Below are 18,328 nucleotides of genomic sequence, written 5' to 3'. Positions count from 1 at the left end.
GACGGCCAGCTCTTTTACGTTAATGTGATGGTGTAACATATCCAGTACGTCTGAATCCCAGTGAGTGTATGTCCAGTCTCCCAGGCAGAAAGCTCCACCTGCGCGCAAGCTAGCGTCCGTGTGAACTATAACATCACTCGAGGGGGGCCAGATTCTCTTTGTGTTTGATCCTTCTCTCAGCCAGAAGTCCCACCAACGCAGGTCCGGTTTAATTGATTGCAGACGAGTCTTGCTTTGTGGAGAGCTCAGAGAAGACAAAAGATTGAAAATTGACCTATTGTGCGCTCTTCCCCATGGGGTTACTTGTGCGGCCCAAGATAACTTCCCAGCAAGAGTCTCCAGCTGGCGTTTAGAGGCTCTAGTCTTTGTTAGGAAGGACTTAACTGCTTCCTTTAATGATGTAATCTTGTCACTATTCAATGAAAGTCTGTCGGTATTTGTGTTAATAACAATGCCAAGAAAACATATTCATTGGGACGGGTCCGTGACCTTTTTCCAATTAATGCTAAACCCTAGCTTCCGCAGGAGCCCGATAAGGGTGTTGTATGCTCTAAGACAGTCTTGGAAAGTATGCCCGGTCACGAAAAAATCATCCAGATACGCTACAGTTCCAGACAATCCTTTTTAATCATCATCCGCCGAACTGCCTGTGTAATTCTGTTGAAGATAAAGGGCGATTTTCTCCTCCCAAAAGGTAGATGTGTGTCGGATAGGTAAATGGGGTGCGCGTCCCCTACAAACTGCCATTTAAGTCCCGTCAGAGATCTCTGCTCTCGCTTGATGTGGACCGATCTGTAGGCACTCTTGAGGTCAACTTTTGCCATAAACGAGCCAGGCTGTATACAGGACAAAGCGTCTTGGATGGATTGGTACTTCATAGCCTCCTTTGAAGCATGAGAGTTTACTCCACTATTCTCAGGCTGACTGAGATCGTGAATTACACGAATTTCACCATCAGGCTTTGGCACGCATGTGATAGCACTAGTGATTAGGGGTTTCTCTGAGGAAGTTATGTAATGTCCTTCTTTAAGTCCGTCCAATAATTGCTTTTCTACATGGGGACGGATATCGGGCCTATTCACTCTATTGCTATTATCTACTTCTACTGGTGCAATGTCAGTAACTTTAATATCATTATCAGTTAGAGAGAATCCGTTCACTATGCCGTTTAAGATGAAGTCTCTGTCTTTGTCTCCGACAAGCTCAGCGCGCCATATCTCTAAGCTGTTTAAGAGTGGGGGGAGTTGGCCCGTGGTTCCGACACTCTTGTTTAATCGTTTTTTGAATCCAGGGTAGGTTGGCCCGTTTTGTGGTTGAATTCGCCGTGGTTGCGGGCGTAGCACGTTTTGCATATGTGCGAATATTTGCAGTGACGAAGGGAACACCCGTTTTTACCGTTAAAACGATCACAGACAATGCGACCTGATGAAGGGTCAAACTTGTTATTGCGCGCTCCTCCCTCCTGTGGTCTGGACTGTGTGCTTCTGATCGACGTGCTGTTCTCCCGCAGGAACACCTGCATCATATAAACATTATCAGCTCTCCATTGAAAGTCGGCCGCTACTTTAGCTTTACGGTACTCTTGGTCGTACTTTAGGACAGATTTCCATTGAAAACGTTGGCCCATATGTGCTATCTTTATGAGGTAGCCGGTGTAGTCCATCATTTGTTGCTGCGTATATCCCTCGTCGGTCACTAGTTCTCTCATGATCTTAAGACTTGCCTCCATATACTGCAGGGGCGTTACAGCTTCTAGTTTTGGTTTGGTCTCGGGAAGGGAGAGTTCAAAGTCGCCTAATTTCACCGCTGACTTAGTTTGTTGAAACTGGGTGATATAGTCACGAATGTCTCTACACTTACTGTTGTTGCTTGCGGCTATGTCAAAAGGGTCGAAAACGTATGAAGACTTTCCCTCTTGTTCTGGCTTAGGTGCATCTTTGGATAAAATGGAGAGCAGATTTGTGACATCCAGAGGTTGCTGTGAAGCTTGATGATCCTGCGTTCCTGATGCTATGGACTGGGGTTGGGTCTGTGCAGGCTCTTTGACTGGAGATGGCTCCACTGACTCTTTCAATTCATCAATGGCTCCCTGTAGTAGTAGCAGCTGCCCGAGGGAGAGGGATTTTCCAAAGAATTTGCTGGTATTAGCACTGTTGAGCATTTTAATGGCTTTCATGCTTTCGAGACCATTCTCTCGCAGGAGAGCAAGTGTCTCATCATTCAGCTCGGCCTTCTTAGCCCACTCTTTAATTCTGTACATCTATATCCATAACTAAAAACTAGTACAAGTCAGAAGCAAAAATTAAAAAGCCATAAGCAGAAAGCGTGCGGCGCTGCACTGTTCAAGATACCGAAATTGAATCTAACGGTCTATCATGCGCGCGCATCTTAATGCAGGGGGCGCTGCCGCAAGTGGCGCTGCCGGGTCTCACGTGACTTACTAGGCAGCTGGCATTGTGTGATGCGTTTAAATCAGATTAACAAACGTTAATCTCCACGAAAATTGTCACGTAGTTGCACTGTTTTAAATATTTTCAAGGAGACAAGGCTTAATATTATCTGTTTGGAGTTTGGGGTGGGAGGGGGGGGGGTCAAGGATTGGCTTAGCAAAAATCTTGATATAAACAAAATTTCTTGTATATATTGTGATGCCTGTACATTGTCTGTTGTGAAATTGGATGGGTCTGTATGTATTCTGATCACTGTCTATGTCAGTTATCGCTGTATGTTTTTATTATAATATAATAATATATTTTGGTCACTGTAATTTCTTTGTTATAACCACTGTACGTGTCTTTAAATATAATTTTTATTGATAATGTGTTATCTGTTTTCAGTAGAGATGGAGGTGTGTTTTCTGGATGATCATCAGACAGAGGACAGCTGAGCTGATCACAACCTCACAACCTCAGCACAGGTCAGTGCAACAATGATATTGCCATACTGATGATTCTTTTTAATCGAACTGTGACCATCAACAATATATGTGGTACCTGAGAAATTATCGTTTGGGAAAATTGGCACGTAAGTTCCAGTCTGTTTTATATATTTTGAAAGTGACAAGGGTTAATGTTACCTGTTTGGAGTTGGAGGTGCAGGAGTCAAGGATTCGCTTAGCAAAAGTCTTGATACAGAGAAAATTTCATGCATACATTCCGATGCCTGTGCTTTGTGTGTTGTGACGTTAAATGTGTCTGTATGTATTCTAATCACTGTCTATATATGTCTGTTGTCACTGTATGTTATTATTATAATATAATAATATATTTTGGTCACTGTAATCATTTTGGAAAATTGTCACGTGCTTCCACTGTTTTAAATATTTTCAAGGTGACAAGGCTTTATATTGTCTTTTTGGTGTTTGGGGGGGGGGGGGGGGGCGAGAATTCGCTGAGCAAAAATCTTGATACATAGACAAAATTTCTTGTATATATTGCAGTGTATGAAATGGCCGCCAGCCCGAGGCTGGTAACTTTCAGGCCGGGCGGGTAAGATTTGCAGATTACCCGCCCGACGGGCTGGCTGTTTTTACAGCCTATTTTCACCTTTTATTTTGTCTATGTTCACAAGCAATTTCAGCAAAATATCAAATAAACTCACTGTTTTCACCCACTTTCATAGAAGCAAAGAACTAACCATAGCTTGCAATCGAACGCTCGTATCGAAATGTAACCAACAGTCTCCCTCTCAGTGGCCTCGTTTTCGAAGTTCTGTCTGTGTGATATGAAAGTTGAAAGACAATTTGAAACGAGGCACAATGTTCTTAACCAGCTTCAGTGCACAGCAGATAACGTTACGTCATTGTTTTGTGTAGAGGAGATACCGCGAGTAGCAATTTGTAGGTTGAGAGTAATAAAAATGTGAAAGTATAAAAAGTTATGATATTGATTAAATCGACTTATAGGTACATGAAGTGCTTATAATCAACAGTAATAAAGACAATGGAGGCAAATAAAAGGAGAATTTTACAAAAAATTTGAATCCCAAAATTATGAGTGAACGTACGAGTTTACGCCGTGCGTCAGATGTAGTTCTTTTCCCACGTGCTTTCATCTTGGGCTGTCAAAAATGAAAAAATTCTATCAAGTCCGATAGAGAAGTTCACAAAAGAAAAACAATTGAGGAAAGAAATAAAACTAACAAAGATTACGACAGAACCAAATGAAACAGAACAAATTGGGACCAATGGAAAGGTGACTTCGATTTGCAATGAGTCGAGCGGCAACATTTTTTTTCGTAAAACCGTAACTCGAAAGTATCACGCATTGCTACCGAGCGCAAGCATCTCGATCCAATAACTCGTCCATACTCGCCCCATATAAAAATGATATTGTAGCCTCTATGTGATATATATAGCTATTCTCAATAAGCAATGCTTTCGAGATACGGGGCCCTGCAGGAATGTCTATGGGCCATTAGCGTGCAGGACCATTCCCGACCGCTTTTTAAAGCTTAAAAGCGATATTCAAAGGGACCCTACATGCTAATTTTTTTCTTCTTTATTATTAGCACAGAGATCGATTTATTTGACAACAATATATATATTTTTGGTCATACTTGTTGCTATACAAAAAAGCAAAAATTATGATCAAATTATATCACGAAATCGGAATAAAAGTTATGAATAAATTATTGACGAAGAAATGAGACAGCCTGCAAGGTGAACATAAACTGAATTGACTACCCCCGCCCTCCCCCGACTGCTAAAGGGTCCTGAAAATTTTTGGTATTTTAGATGGTGAATGGTGCCATTTTGTATGGTTTAGAACTATGATTCAACTAGTGAAAATCTTATTTCAAGAGGTGAGTTTTTTTTACAGAAATTAAAAGGGGGGCGTCAGGAGCCCCTTGACCCCCTCTAAATCCAACACTGACAAGGTATCATTCAGTAGAAATTCCAAACAATTTCTAAATTTCCATGCATAAGGCATGATATTGCCCTTTCATTTCCAAATTACTCTCCCAAGAATGCATTCTAGACCCCCTCAGCATACCTCTCTTAACTCTAGGGGTTATCATAAATAGGGCAGGTAACTACATGGCCGGGCTGGTAACTTTTCAGAGTTACCTGCCCGGCGGTCTGGCTAGTAATTTCCTTGAATTTCATACACTGTATATTGTAATGCCTGTACATTGTCTGTTGTGAAATTGGATGTGTCTGTATGTATTCTGATCACTGTCTATATATGTCTATTTTCGCTGTATGTTTTTATTATAATATAATAATATATTTTGGTCACTAATTTCTGTGTGGTAACTACTGTATGTTTCTATAAATATATTTTTCATTGATGATGTATTGCTTTCAGTAGAGATAACTGTTTTCAAGGTGACAAGGGTTAATGTGAACTGTTTGGAGTTGGGGGCGGGTCAAGGATTCGCTTACCAAAAATCTTCTTAAAATATAAGTGACCGACAAAGGCCGGTCACTTATATTTGAAACCGGTAGCTTTAGTGGACTTAAACCAGTTATGTGATTTACGTACGCCCTATTTGAATTTTAATATGACAACTGAAATCAATTTACCAGTCTGAGATCAGTTGTTTTCAACCCGCAAGGCTTGCTCAGCGTCGAGGCGTAGACGTACGTACTTCCGAAGAAAATTCAATCACCCGTATCAAAGAATACCAACTGGTACTCAAACGGAAATCAGTGTAACTTTAAATTACTATTAAGTATTTTATTTAAAAAGCATGTCATATAAAAAATATTGAGAAAAGGCAAAATACGGAGCGTACCTGTGCCGATAGACATACAGTATCTTGCTTGCACTCTTCCGATTTTCTTACTTATATACTCTCGCTGTGCACAAACCACGGTGCATATTGAAAACCCCACTGATACAACCCGATCGTAAAAAAAGCATTTACTTGCCATAATTTTCACAAAACAGGTGCATTTATAATTTGACGTGAGAATTGAGCACATGCAGAAATGAGGGACTGGTTTTATCTGGCCTGCTCCAGCATAGCGCGAACCACATGTTAATGAAGACGGTCCCATTTTGGGGGAGGGGGGTCACAGGAATGGAGTTCGTCGTGGATTACGCTAAATATTATCAACATTTCATGCATATGGGGAAATAGAAAGTGACTCACAGGTAACGTAAATACCCAGTGGAACTCTCTATAAAGCTCCCATGGAGTTAAGGAAGACGTCATTTTTATTGTTGACAAATCAGTTATCCATGTAGGTGAACAGCGACACGTGTTCGTCAGATTTTGACAGCGTGTGGTATTTGGCGCCAAGAAGTCTGGGCGGTCGATCCCGCTGATCTTTCGGTCGATTGTAGTAAATGTAAGATCTTGCGGTGTTGACTTCAAGAACGTTTCCCCATCTGCATATATATTTCAATCGAACTTGAAAATAAATTGCTTATTCTTCCCAAACTTTTTATTGCTAGCAAACGCGATATATGGTCTATATGAAAGTGTTTACGACGTATTCTACCCACTGTCGATAATTGGTTTCATCCAGAATAGACCTTTTTTTAACCCCCCCCCCTCCCCAGTTACGGGCGTGATGAATCAGTCAGCGAGGGCAAGTCTGCTTAATTAGCAAAATTTGTATGTCTATAAGCACTATTATTGTCATCGGGGACAAAGGAAAAGACAGGTACGTAATGCTTCCAGATTAGATCTTCAGTTAATTGTTTCTTCCTCATTGACGAGAGCTATTGAAAGGACAACAATTGACAAAGGGCCGAGGCATGCAGCATCTATTTCACTGGCTTGAAAATTTACCGAGTCTTGTCGACGATGTGGTCGAACAATCGGAACAAGAAAAAAATTCTGTCCCATGATTTTGACGTATGGACTAATTGTTTGAGCCCAGAAAAATTAATTTCATAAAATAATTTTTGTGGTCGGATTGACTGGGCCCGTCGAAATGCTTGGCACATTACCATAGGTGACAGGGGTTAATGTGAACTGTTTGGAGTTGGGAGATGGTCAAGGATGCGCTCAGAAAAAATCTTGATATATACAAAATTTCATGTATACATTGTGATGCCTGTGCATTGTCTGTTGTGACGTTGAATGTGTCTGTATGTATTCTGATCATTGTCTATGTTATTATTGTCGCTGTATGTGTTTACGAATCTGAGGCTAGAGCAAAAATGTTAACAACTTGTGAAGAATCAGACCGTCGCCATAAATAAACGTTTGACTACGCCAAACTTCCCTATTTTGGTCACTGTGTTCTTTCTGTGTTGTAACTACTGTGTGTGTTTATAAATATATTTTTCATTTATGATGTATTTTTTTTTTTTTTTCAATAGAGATGAATATTTTCAAGGTGGAAAGGCTTAATGTTATCTGTTTGGTGTTTGGGGAGGGGGGGGGGGCGAGGATTTGCTTAGGAAAAATCTTCATATAGACAAAATTTCATGCACACATTCCGATGCCTGTGCATTGTGTGTTGTGACGTTGAATCTGTCTGTATATATTCCAATCACTGTCTGTATATGTCTGTTGTCATTGTATGTTTTTATTATAATATAATAATATATTTTGGTCACCTTAATTTCTGTGTTATAACCACTGTATGTGTCTATAAATATATTTTTTGTTGATGATGTATTATCTGTTTTCAGTAGAGATTAAGGTGTTTCCTGGATAATCATCATACTGAGGACAGCTGAGCTGATCTCAACCTGGTAACCTCAGCACAGGTCAGTGCAACAATGATATTGCCATACTGAAGATTCTTTTTAATCGAATTGTGACCATCGACACTATATGTGGTACCTGAGAAATTATCATTTTGGAAAATTATCACTTAGTTCCCACTGTTTGAAATATTTTCAAGGTGACAAGGCTTAATGTTAATTGTTTGGAGTTGGGGGATGGTCAAGGATGCGCTCAGAAAAAATCTTGATATATACAAAATTTCATGTATACATTGTGATGCCTGTGCATTGTCTGTTGTGACACTGAATGTGTCTGTATGTATTCTGATCATTGTCTATGTCATTAATGTCGCTGTATGTGTTTACTACTAGTATATTATAATATATATTTTGGTGTTATTTCTGTGTTGTAACTACTGTGTGTGTTTATAAATATATTTTTCATTTATGAAGTATTATTTGTTTTCAATAGAGATGAATATTTTCAAGGTGGAAAGGCTTATTGTCGCTGTATGTGTTTACTATATTATAAAAATATATTTTGATCAGTGTGTTCTGTTTTTTAACTATAGTGTATGTGTATATAAGTATATTTTTATTGATGATGTATTATCTGTTTTCAGTAGAGATGAAGGTGTATTTTTACTGGATTATCATTACACTGAGGACTACTGAGCTGATCTCAACCTCGCAACCTTAGGACAGGTCAGTGCAACAATGATATTGCCATACTGATGATTCTCTTTAATCAAATTGTGACCATCGACACTATACAGTAGTAGTAATAATTATGTTTCTGTTGTACAACGTTTCAAAAACATTTGAAATGTTTTAATCCCTGTCCTGTGAATAGAATATGGGACGGACAAACAATGGACAGCCGTATAAATCCCTTCAAAATTGGAACGCAAAAACACAATAGTTTAGGTGTAATAACACAATACCTTAGGCGGTTTCTGTGGTCCAGCGCGAGCGACACAGTCCGCTTTAACTAGGTGTTATTAACAGCAGGATACATCAGCCAGAAGGTCTCCATTGTTTGTTGTGGCGATAGGATTACAGCTGTAAGAGGCAAGGCTTGAACCCATGCTACCGCGTGCCACTAAACCGTCTCCCGTAGCGAACTGTCCTTTTGTTCACCAGTTTGGCCCGTGCAGCTGATTATGTTTTTAGTGTTGCTAACAAACTGCTAGTTAAATTTGTTATCAGTTATTTCGTTCAATATGAATTTTTCCGTAGTCAAAGATTGAACTAAGTATTGTTTGTTTGATTAACATGCATGAGCGTCAGCATCAACCTTAAAAAAATTCTTATTGATTTATAAATGTATAATTTATTTATAAACGTACTGCAATCAAGTATTTATAACATGAATGATAATGAATGAGGAATAAGGAAAAAAACAGAATATCATTTTCAAAAAGGAACAATATATGACAAATATATATTACTTATACTATATTTATATTATAATATTATATATAATATATAATATTTAAATTAAATTAGGTACATTGCAACAGGGGGAAGTCTGACATTGTGATTACACAATACATGAGAGCACGGTCAATTAACAGTGTAAATCATCAGTTAGGCCACACTTTTTTATTTTTATGGATGACATCCTCTGGGTACCCCAAAATTGGTGCGAGAGGGCGAAAAAAAAAAAAAACAGTCCAAAAATAAAAATACTGCTTAGGTAAAGGAATGCTGTCAGTACACAGCTTGAAACACAAATTTTACCACAGAAATACGTATCAAACTAACAATATGTCTTTATGATTATCCATGCTCTCAAAATAGTAAAGCATTGTGAATACTTCGTAGAAATGTAAAAAAAAAGTCATGAATAGATATACTTCTTATTACAAAATCTATTAAGGTTATTTCATGCATTTTGTTGGTATAGCAATCAATAAAACAAATATCAAACAAACAGTGTGTCTTTATTTGTATTCTCAGAATATTAAAGCATTTTGAACACTTCACAGAAATGTTTAAAAAATGATGCAAAGATATGCTTAATACTACCAAATCTATTAAAGGTCATTTCGGACGATGCCATTTTGGCTACTTCGACTCACACGGCCAAACCGTCAGGTGGCCTGTCCGACCTTCAGCCCACCAAATAGGCCTACCTCAACGTCCTTGTCGACCCTTTTTTCGCTACAGAAAACCTGGTAGCCTATGTGCTGCTTTGTACAGAATGTCACTGAAATTTTTCGGGCGATAATCGCTGGCGGCCGCCAGCCTTTCGCACAATTGTAAAAAGGTGATATCTCCATGCCCAATATCAATGGCATACCAATCCAAAACAACGGCCCCCGTTCTCTTTATGACTTTAATTGTCGTGTAATTTGAAAGTAATCCTAGAGATGAATTTGATGGCAAAGCGGCCACATTTCCATGTGGCGATAATACGCATGCGCAGAAAGCTCATTTCCTGGCAAATTCAATAACGACGTTTGCAACAACCGACTTCGTTGGGGGCTGGGGGGGGGATTTTTTTTTTTTTCGGAGAACGGGCGAAAATCGGTGCGCGCGCAGGATGTCATCCATAAAAATAAAAAAGTGTGGCCTTAAAGAGGAGGGGGTCTTACTATAGCTTGCTATCTACTGTTAAACGCAACTGTTACTCTCTTGAACGAGCTTAAAGGTTTTCCGCCAGACAGTCAGAATGACCTGAACGGAGCATATTCTTCAGATAACATGCCCAACTAACAATATTTGTCACCAAATACACAAATTAAAAGTTCATTTTGTAAATTTTTGACTTTAAAAAACGTCCTTTTAGCTTAGCCTGCGAGTTAATGAGCTACATGGTCAAGTGGCCCGATGACGACAATCATGCCACCGGAGGATAGAGAGAGACAAGCAGCGTGTTTAGCTGTCAAACTGAGCTGCATTGTCTACCAGTAAGATGACTTTTCCGGCTCCTGATAAAAGTTCATACTCATTCAAATCTCCTACCCGAGGGGACTATATCCTTGTGAAGCTGTGTATACCCAGCTAGAAAAGCAGTCCCTTATGCAGTCTGCTTGCAGTTTCCTTTACAGTCCCCCTATGGAGCCTGCTTTACAGTCTCCCTAGCAGTCCCCGCTCCTACAGCAGTCTCCTTTGCAGGTATCCTTAAGTATGGAGGGAGTCCCCTTGGCAGTCTTAATTTGCATTTTTGGAACGTGCTGCCAGGGGGACTGCCCTGGCAGTCTGCTTGGCAGTCCCCCTGGCAGTTTTAATTTGCATTTTTGGAACGCGCTGCTAGGGGGACCCGAGGGGACTAAATTCTCGTGAAGCTATAAAGCCATTTTCCGTCTATTCAATTCTTTAACTAGCATTTAATTATGGTTATCCCAAGTTGTATAAAACACTGCATTCCAATGACTTGAGAGTACTGTTGATCATTCCATATGAGGTCCACGTTATTTGTGAAATTCATTTTATTAAACCGTTGCGCCCTATGGCTCATCAGAATGAAATGCAATAAAAATATACAGTCATGAAAACAACATCAATACAGCTGCTAGTAGTAATGATAAAAACTCATCAGGCTGACGTTAATCTTAGCTCCGATGCACATTTTAAGTACTTTCACAAGTTGTTTAATTGTGAAACATAGTTAATGGATAACAATTTAAGTAGCTTGAAACCACTGTGCTTTGTTTAATAAATTTTTGATGTATTTCTTCCCAATCGTTCTATAGAAAAAACATTTTTAGTTCTTAAAGGAATAAAATGTAATTCATCCTCAATGTCATCTAAAATACATAGTTTACAGGCTCTTAATTTTTATTTGTTTGTTTACCTTCCAGTTTCTATAGTTAGATTATGCATGGGCGTAACTACAGTAGGCATACGGACGTGTGCACTGTGCGCAGTTTTTTTTTTTTTCTTTTTTTTTTTGCCAACCATGATATTATTTTATATAGATTTAGTTTATTTTTCACGGAATATAATCGAAAATCCTCTGCGAGTTGTAGTCACCTGTATGTACAAACCTTCTGTATCAATTGTAGTCAGCCTGTAGCCTTTGTCTTGAGAGTATCGAACGCACTCTCGCTGGCGATATTTGTCTCAGGTAAAAACTCTACCTGTGCGTTATTTTCAAAGAGCAGCTCCCACAGATCTGGGGGCACTAGATAAAATCTGGACACCAGGTTTATAAAGGAGCTAGAGAAACAAAGGAAGAATTTTTCCTGCAAAGCTTCATAGAAATTTTAACACGGATTTGATCAAGCTTAGACCTCCAAACTAACAGGGCGACATGGGCAGTTTTCACAAACAAATAATAAAACTTAAGTTTATGTTTCAGTTAGCCTCCTTTTAAATAAATATACCATTCAGGGTAAATAAGAATATTGAAACTTTATTAAATCGCGAGAACATTTTTGACTTAAATGATGATTTTATTATTAATAGAAATTAAGCTACTGTATGTGGTACATTTGCTGTGATAATGCTGTTGCATTAGTCTACATTTTGCTCTTTTTTACACCCAACATTCTTTTTAAAAAATCAGTATGTGCCTTTCTTATACCCCTTACCAGGTTAAATCTCCATGCATAATTTAAAATATACTAACGTACGTATCAAAACTGCACATTTAGTGAACACATTAAAGTAATCCTTTTTTAACATGCTACTAATAGCAAACAATGCTTTTTTTACCTTGGTCTGCTACATGTTTTGGGTTTGACAAAACTTACAAATTTGCAAAAAGTTTTGCGTACAGACGCAGAACTTGCATTATAGAATGATAAATCTTTTAAATTATTTAATATTTCAGTTGAAATAACCATTAGATTACAGCAGTTCCCATTTTTTCTTTAATATTACCGCTCTTCTTCCAGTTATTCCTCAACCACGTTTTCTTCCACAGAAGTAATGCCTGGGCATACGCATGTTTCAAGATACCCTGAGAGCAATCACTTTTATTAATGTTCGCAACCGTGTTTGAACTCAATTGTTAAATATCGATATTTAACGTCATTTAAAAATACCAATAAAGTTACCCCATGAAATAAAAGAGATATATTTAAAAATGTTAAAGCCCACCAAGAATCTGACGAGATGGATACCTGTCATTACCTGGCTTGGGAAGTGCAGCGGTGCATAATTAACAGGTTTTATTGTTAACGAGCAATTGGTCAACCACAGTGCATTTAGAATGCATCAGCAATTAGTAAGCTTGTTAACTGATGACAGTTAATTTGAAAGACTATCAGCTTTCAATATGATCTAAACAACTTGAGGTGACCATGATCTGGAGCATCACATCTATTATCACCAAAGTTAGTAAATAAGTCACGGAAGACCGTCACAGACAAAGAAAGAAGATTGTCAACGAGTGCTGTAATTTTGGTGAATCCCATGGCAATACACTGAGGCATAACGAAAATTGCTCAACTCCCTTCAACACAACTTTCCTAAACTTCTCTGTCTATATGCACCATGCAGCTCAGTTGAGTCTCAAAGACCGTTATCCTCATTGTCGTCACAGTACCACGTGATCCAGATCTGTTGCTTCATTTATGCATATTGAAGTGAGGTTTACTAAAATGCTTTTTTTCTACTAATAGATTGTTTTTATACTTTTTAAATGGCGGGGATCGATTAAAACACATCTATAGTGTATAGATTGAGTGCTGAATCTTCAAAATTTGAGAAATGGATTGTTATGTGTCTAATATCCTTTAACCATGCCTATACAATTACTGTGTCTCCAGCTGCCGTGCAGAAATGTCATGTCGAACATATTTTGCTACAGTTACAAACAGGGTGCACTAGCGACTTGTTTTAGATCACTCAAGTAAGAATGCATACATGCGATACCTTGGGAAAAACAATCAAGTATGCAACTGATCTCTTAATTGTAATTGCACAGTACATGTATCTAGACCTTTGTCCTAACTCAGTAGTTAGGAATAGGATGCTTGGACAAAAAGCTTCTATTCAACTTGCTTAGACCTAGGGCGTGATGCTGCTATCATCCGAGGAAACACCTACACTGAACCTTCTACCTTAAGTCCCCTAGCTAAAACAAAAACTGCCCCTTGAACCTGTCCATTTTTTAATCGTCAAAATGATTTGTGATTTCATTGAACGTCTTTGATCGAAAGCTTTTAAGTGACAGTAACCAAACCGTGTGCTGATTATTTATTAAAGCGTAAGTTAATTCATCATGATCTATTTTGTAAACAATACTTGCCTAGATTGTGTTTGGATTGATCGTCGTCACTGTTTGGCTACTCTCCTGTAATGCATGCTGAACGACAGACAACTTTTAAATATCATCTGCGTTACTGTGTAAATGACCACATTTAGTTAAAATATAGCGATGTCGGTGATGTAATCCATCCAACATATTTATATTTGTTCTTTTAAAACCAGTGTCAGGTTAACACCAAATCAAAGCAAGCCTTGCAGACTGGTTTTGTTTAAATTGTCGAAAATTCAATAAAGCTAAATAAAGCCGATCAGTGTTCATCCCAGCAATAAAACTGCATGAAGGATAAAAAGACTCAGTAACGAATTAACTTTCACAATGCTCTGTGCTTCAGGTTTCCAATAGTCCCGTGTAATACAATAACATTGAAGAGTATAGCCTGAGAGTAATATAAATATGAGGCTGTGTATGAAAGATTTTACAAATTAAAAATTCAAGAATTTAAACATGCTAGGTTCATGCACATCACTTAAGTCATTTCACAAAAATCGCACCTAATTGTTTCGATCAACTTTTATCGATCTCAACGCCTTGTCTGATCCACCTAAAAGAAATACAGTTAGCATGAGGAAAAGTAACACGTTTACATGTAGGCAAAAGGGGTATACTTCAATATTAATTGCAAACAATATCAACAGCGATTCAAGACCGTTGCCTGTCTTTCACACGTTTACAAGAACAAACGAAGGCTTAATAAAAGGAGTCGCGTCGCGATATCATATCTCTTTCCTTCGAACAAGCAAAGGGCTGACCCAAAGTAAGCTTTCTAAACTAATTTCCTTTTGATTGTACCGTGTATATTGTAATTACTCCACTTGCTCGCCTCCATTAATTGTCTTGTAAAAGTGACAAAGAATGTGTTGTTTTCATACTCGAGTTGAAAGAACTTTACATAATGCCTTTGCCTAGTTGTATAATGTCTTTATCAAGGTTATAATCAGTGTGAAGAGGGTGTCTTGCCTCACTTAAAAAGGGAGTTGTTATTCATACTAGTTGTTGCTTAACTTATGCTAACCTACTTTGCACAAATATAGTTTCAATAAATCGCCAAAATTAATGAACATTGTGTATCAAACTTCTTGATACGATTGAAATAAATGGACAAGAAGGATTACGGTATGAGCAAGGAGTTATAACTCCTTGGTATGAGTTACTATTTACCTCTGGTGTTAACTTCGCCATGCTATATAAATGAACAAATGTTGCAGATCATAACAAAAAACTTTATTATAGTGTTTTTATGACATATGATTTCCTCGGCTTTAACTAATCACCTGACGTTAACTATGTCTCCCCCCTCCTACCCCCCCCCCCCCCCCCGAAAAAAAAAACTGCTTCTTTTAATTTGTTTTTAAGGCAAAGAAGTCCATTAACCCTTTTACAGCATGTTATTATCGATATTTAAAAAAGTTAATTATTGTTCTCCGCTTTTCAGTGTTCATACCATTATCGGGGATACCTTGGGTTGAGGAACACTTATGTCGCTAGATTAATTCCATATGTTACTGGAATATATTTATAAGTACACGTTAAACTTTGTAAAGTCCCTATCGTCACACATCATAGATACTGAATTTTGTCTTGAATGAAAAAAATACCCTCAAATAATCGTTTTGTGCTTAAACCGTTCATAACTTGGACCAAGGTTTGATATACAGTGTACTGTAGCTACTATGACATTCCTCAAGTTGGGTCTGCTGGGGGAGGGGGGCATTTAAATGATAAACGAGGAAGTCTATCTGTAAAAGCAGCGGCGGCGGTTTAAATGATCGCTATCTCGGTTCTTTTTTTCTTTGACAGCAACATAGAAAGTGGTTAGGGAGAAAGTCACACAAAGACCCGACGTTGTTTTGTCTACACATTTCCTCCTTTTTTATAGCAATAACTATCGTCAATTCTTGAAACCGAGAAAGCAATCAAGTGATGGCATATTGAATATAGTCACTAGGTGCATTTCGCTGAGTGTTTACAAGATCTAGCAACACATTTTTTCGTCAACGTTATGGCTATGAATCTGACATCTGCCCTAATTTGTCAGATAACAAAAAATGCCGAAGGTAGCGGCGACGAACAGCGGCAATGTTTTTCTGAACAACTTGCCTCTATTAATTACTTGATGTAACAAAATAAATTTATACAGGCAAAATTTCATTCAAGGAACTAGTTCCAAGAAATGAACGCGTGTAAAATATAAGTCGGTACAAATATAAGTCATGCAACAATGAGTCTGTATTTAAAGTATAATCCCTACTGTTATGGGCGATCACCTTGATGCAAAACAGTCTATCGTTTCTTCCACTGCGAGTCCCTTTAATTAATGTATTGTATTACTCATTTTACCCATTTTATTTGACACTCTCTCTGTTTCTCTCCCTTTTCCTTTCTCTTGTTAGAAGGAGGGTAAATAATTAAGCACTCAAAATCTGCATCACCAATCTTCAGAAAAGAAAGAGTGAATGAACCATTGGGCTGGTCCACAACGTCCGACATAGCAGAATGAATCAAATAGCAGCTTTCACAGATTTAATTGCAGTTAGCTGTATAGTGTCACTATATACATAATCCGCTGCACGCGTGAAGCTGTTGAACAAAAGGATAGTTCTCTACAGAAGACCTTTTGTTTACATAAGTACTCTAAGGAGGCGTGCCTACCCAGGCGAGCAGGGAATTAGGCTAGTCACTATATTCCGTCAAAATCATTTAGCGACCCTATCATTATCACACTCTCTCTGTTGTATTTTCTGTCGTTATAATTGCATCTAATCTTCATATGGTAGACGGAAAAATATACACAAACTAAATACTAGGACCTGAGAAATCATCATTTTAGATAAGGTTCACTTAGGTCCCATTCGGTTTTATATATTTTCAAGGTACGTGACAAGGGTTAATGTGAACTGTTTGGAGTTGGGGGGAGGGGGGGTCAAGGATTCGCTTAGCAAAAATTTTGTTATAGACAAATTTTCATGCATACATTCCGATGCCTGTGCATTGTGTGTTCTGACTTTGAATGTGTCTGTATGTATTCTAATCACTGTCTATATATGTCTATTGTCGCTGTATGTTTTTATATATATATTATTAATATATTTTGGTCACTGTAATTTCTGTGTTATAACCACTGTATGTGTCTATAAATATATTTTTTATTGATGATGTATTATCTGTTTTCAGTAGAAATGAAGGTGTGTTTCCTGGATTATCATCACACTGAGGACAACTGAACTGATCTCAACCTAGCAGCCTCAGCACAGGTCAGTGCAACTATGATATTGCCATAGTGATGATTCTGTTCAATTGCAATGTGACCTTTGCCACTATATGCTGTACCTAAGAAATTATGATTTTGGAAAAGGATCACTTAGATCCCACTCAGTTTTATATATGTTCAAGGTGACAAGGGTTAATGTGAAATGTCACGAGTTGGGGGGAGGGTTTGCTTCGCAAAAATCTTGATATAGCCAAAATTTTATGTATACATTCTGTTGCCTGTGCATTGTCTGTGATGACATTGAATGTGTCTGTATATATTCTGGTCACTGTCTATGTCTTTATTGTTGCTGTATGTGTTTATTATAATATAATAATATATATTTTGATCACTGTGTTATGTCTGTGTTGTAACTACTGTATGTGTCTGCATATATATTTTTATTGATGATGTATTATCTGTTTTCAGTAGAGATGAAGGTGTGTTTCCTGGATTATCATCACACTGAGGACAACTGAACTGATCTCAACCTAGCACCCTCAGCACAGGTCAGTGCAACTATGATATTGCCATACCGATGATTCTGTTCAATCGCAATGTGACCATTGCCACTATATGCTGTACCTAAGAAATTATCATTTTGGAAAAGGATCACTTAGATCCCACTCAGTTTTATATATGTTCAAGGTAACAAGGGTTAATGTGAACTGTCAGGAGTTGGGGGAGGGGGGGGTTCGCTCAGCAAAAATTTTGATATAGACAAAATTCCATGTATATATCTTGATGTTTTGTGCATTGTCTGTCGAGACATTGAATGTGTCTGTATGTATTCTCATCACTGTGTATGTCTTTATTGTTGCTGTATGTGTTAATTATAATATAATAATATATATTTTGATCACTGTGTTATGTCTGTGTTGTAACTACTGTATGTGTCTACATATATATTTTTATTGATAATGTATTATCTGTTTTCAGTAGAGATGAAGGTGTGTTTCCTGGATTATCATCACACTGAGGACAACTGAACTGATCTCCACCTAGCAGCCTCAGCACAGGTCAGTGCAACTATGATATTGCCATACTGATGATTCTGTTCAATCGCATTGTGACCATTGCCACTATATGTTGTACCTAAGAAATTATCATTTTGGAAAAGGATCACTTAGATCCCACTCAGTTTTATATATGTTCAAGGTGACAAGGGTTAATGTGAGCTGTCAGGCGTTGGGGAGAGGGGGGGTTTGCTCAGCAAAAATCTTG

General features: G+C 38.0%; 1 long non-coding RNA gene across 1 annotated transcript; it reads left to right on the top strand.

The window, feature by feature from the left end:
* The first annotated feature begins 2,834 nt into the window (after nucleotides 1–2,834).
* Nucleotides 2,835–17,636, top strand: LOC147761858 (uncharacterized). Its single transcript, XR_015334597.1, has 5 exons — nucleotides 2,835–2,917; nucleotides 7,596–7,673; nucleotides 8,255–8,336; nucleotides 17,029–17,108; nucleotides 17,534–17,636. It is a non-coding gene; the product is annotated as an uncharacterized LOC147761858 (long non-coding RNA).
* The last annotated feature ends 692 nt before the right edge of the window (nucleotides 17,637–18,328 follow it).

The sequence above is a fragment of the Lingula anatina genome, chromosome 5 (genome assembly GCF_051362555.1).
Source record: "Lingula anatina isolate TDL-2025a chromosome 5, LinAna3.0, whole genome shotgun sequence".
NCBI lineage: Eukaryota > Metazoa > Brachiopoda > Lingulata > Lingulida > Lingulidae > Lingula > Lingula anatina.
The sequence above is the reverse complement of the archived record's forward strand: the minus strand, read 5'-3'. Positions and strand labels throughout refer to the sequence as shown.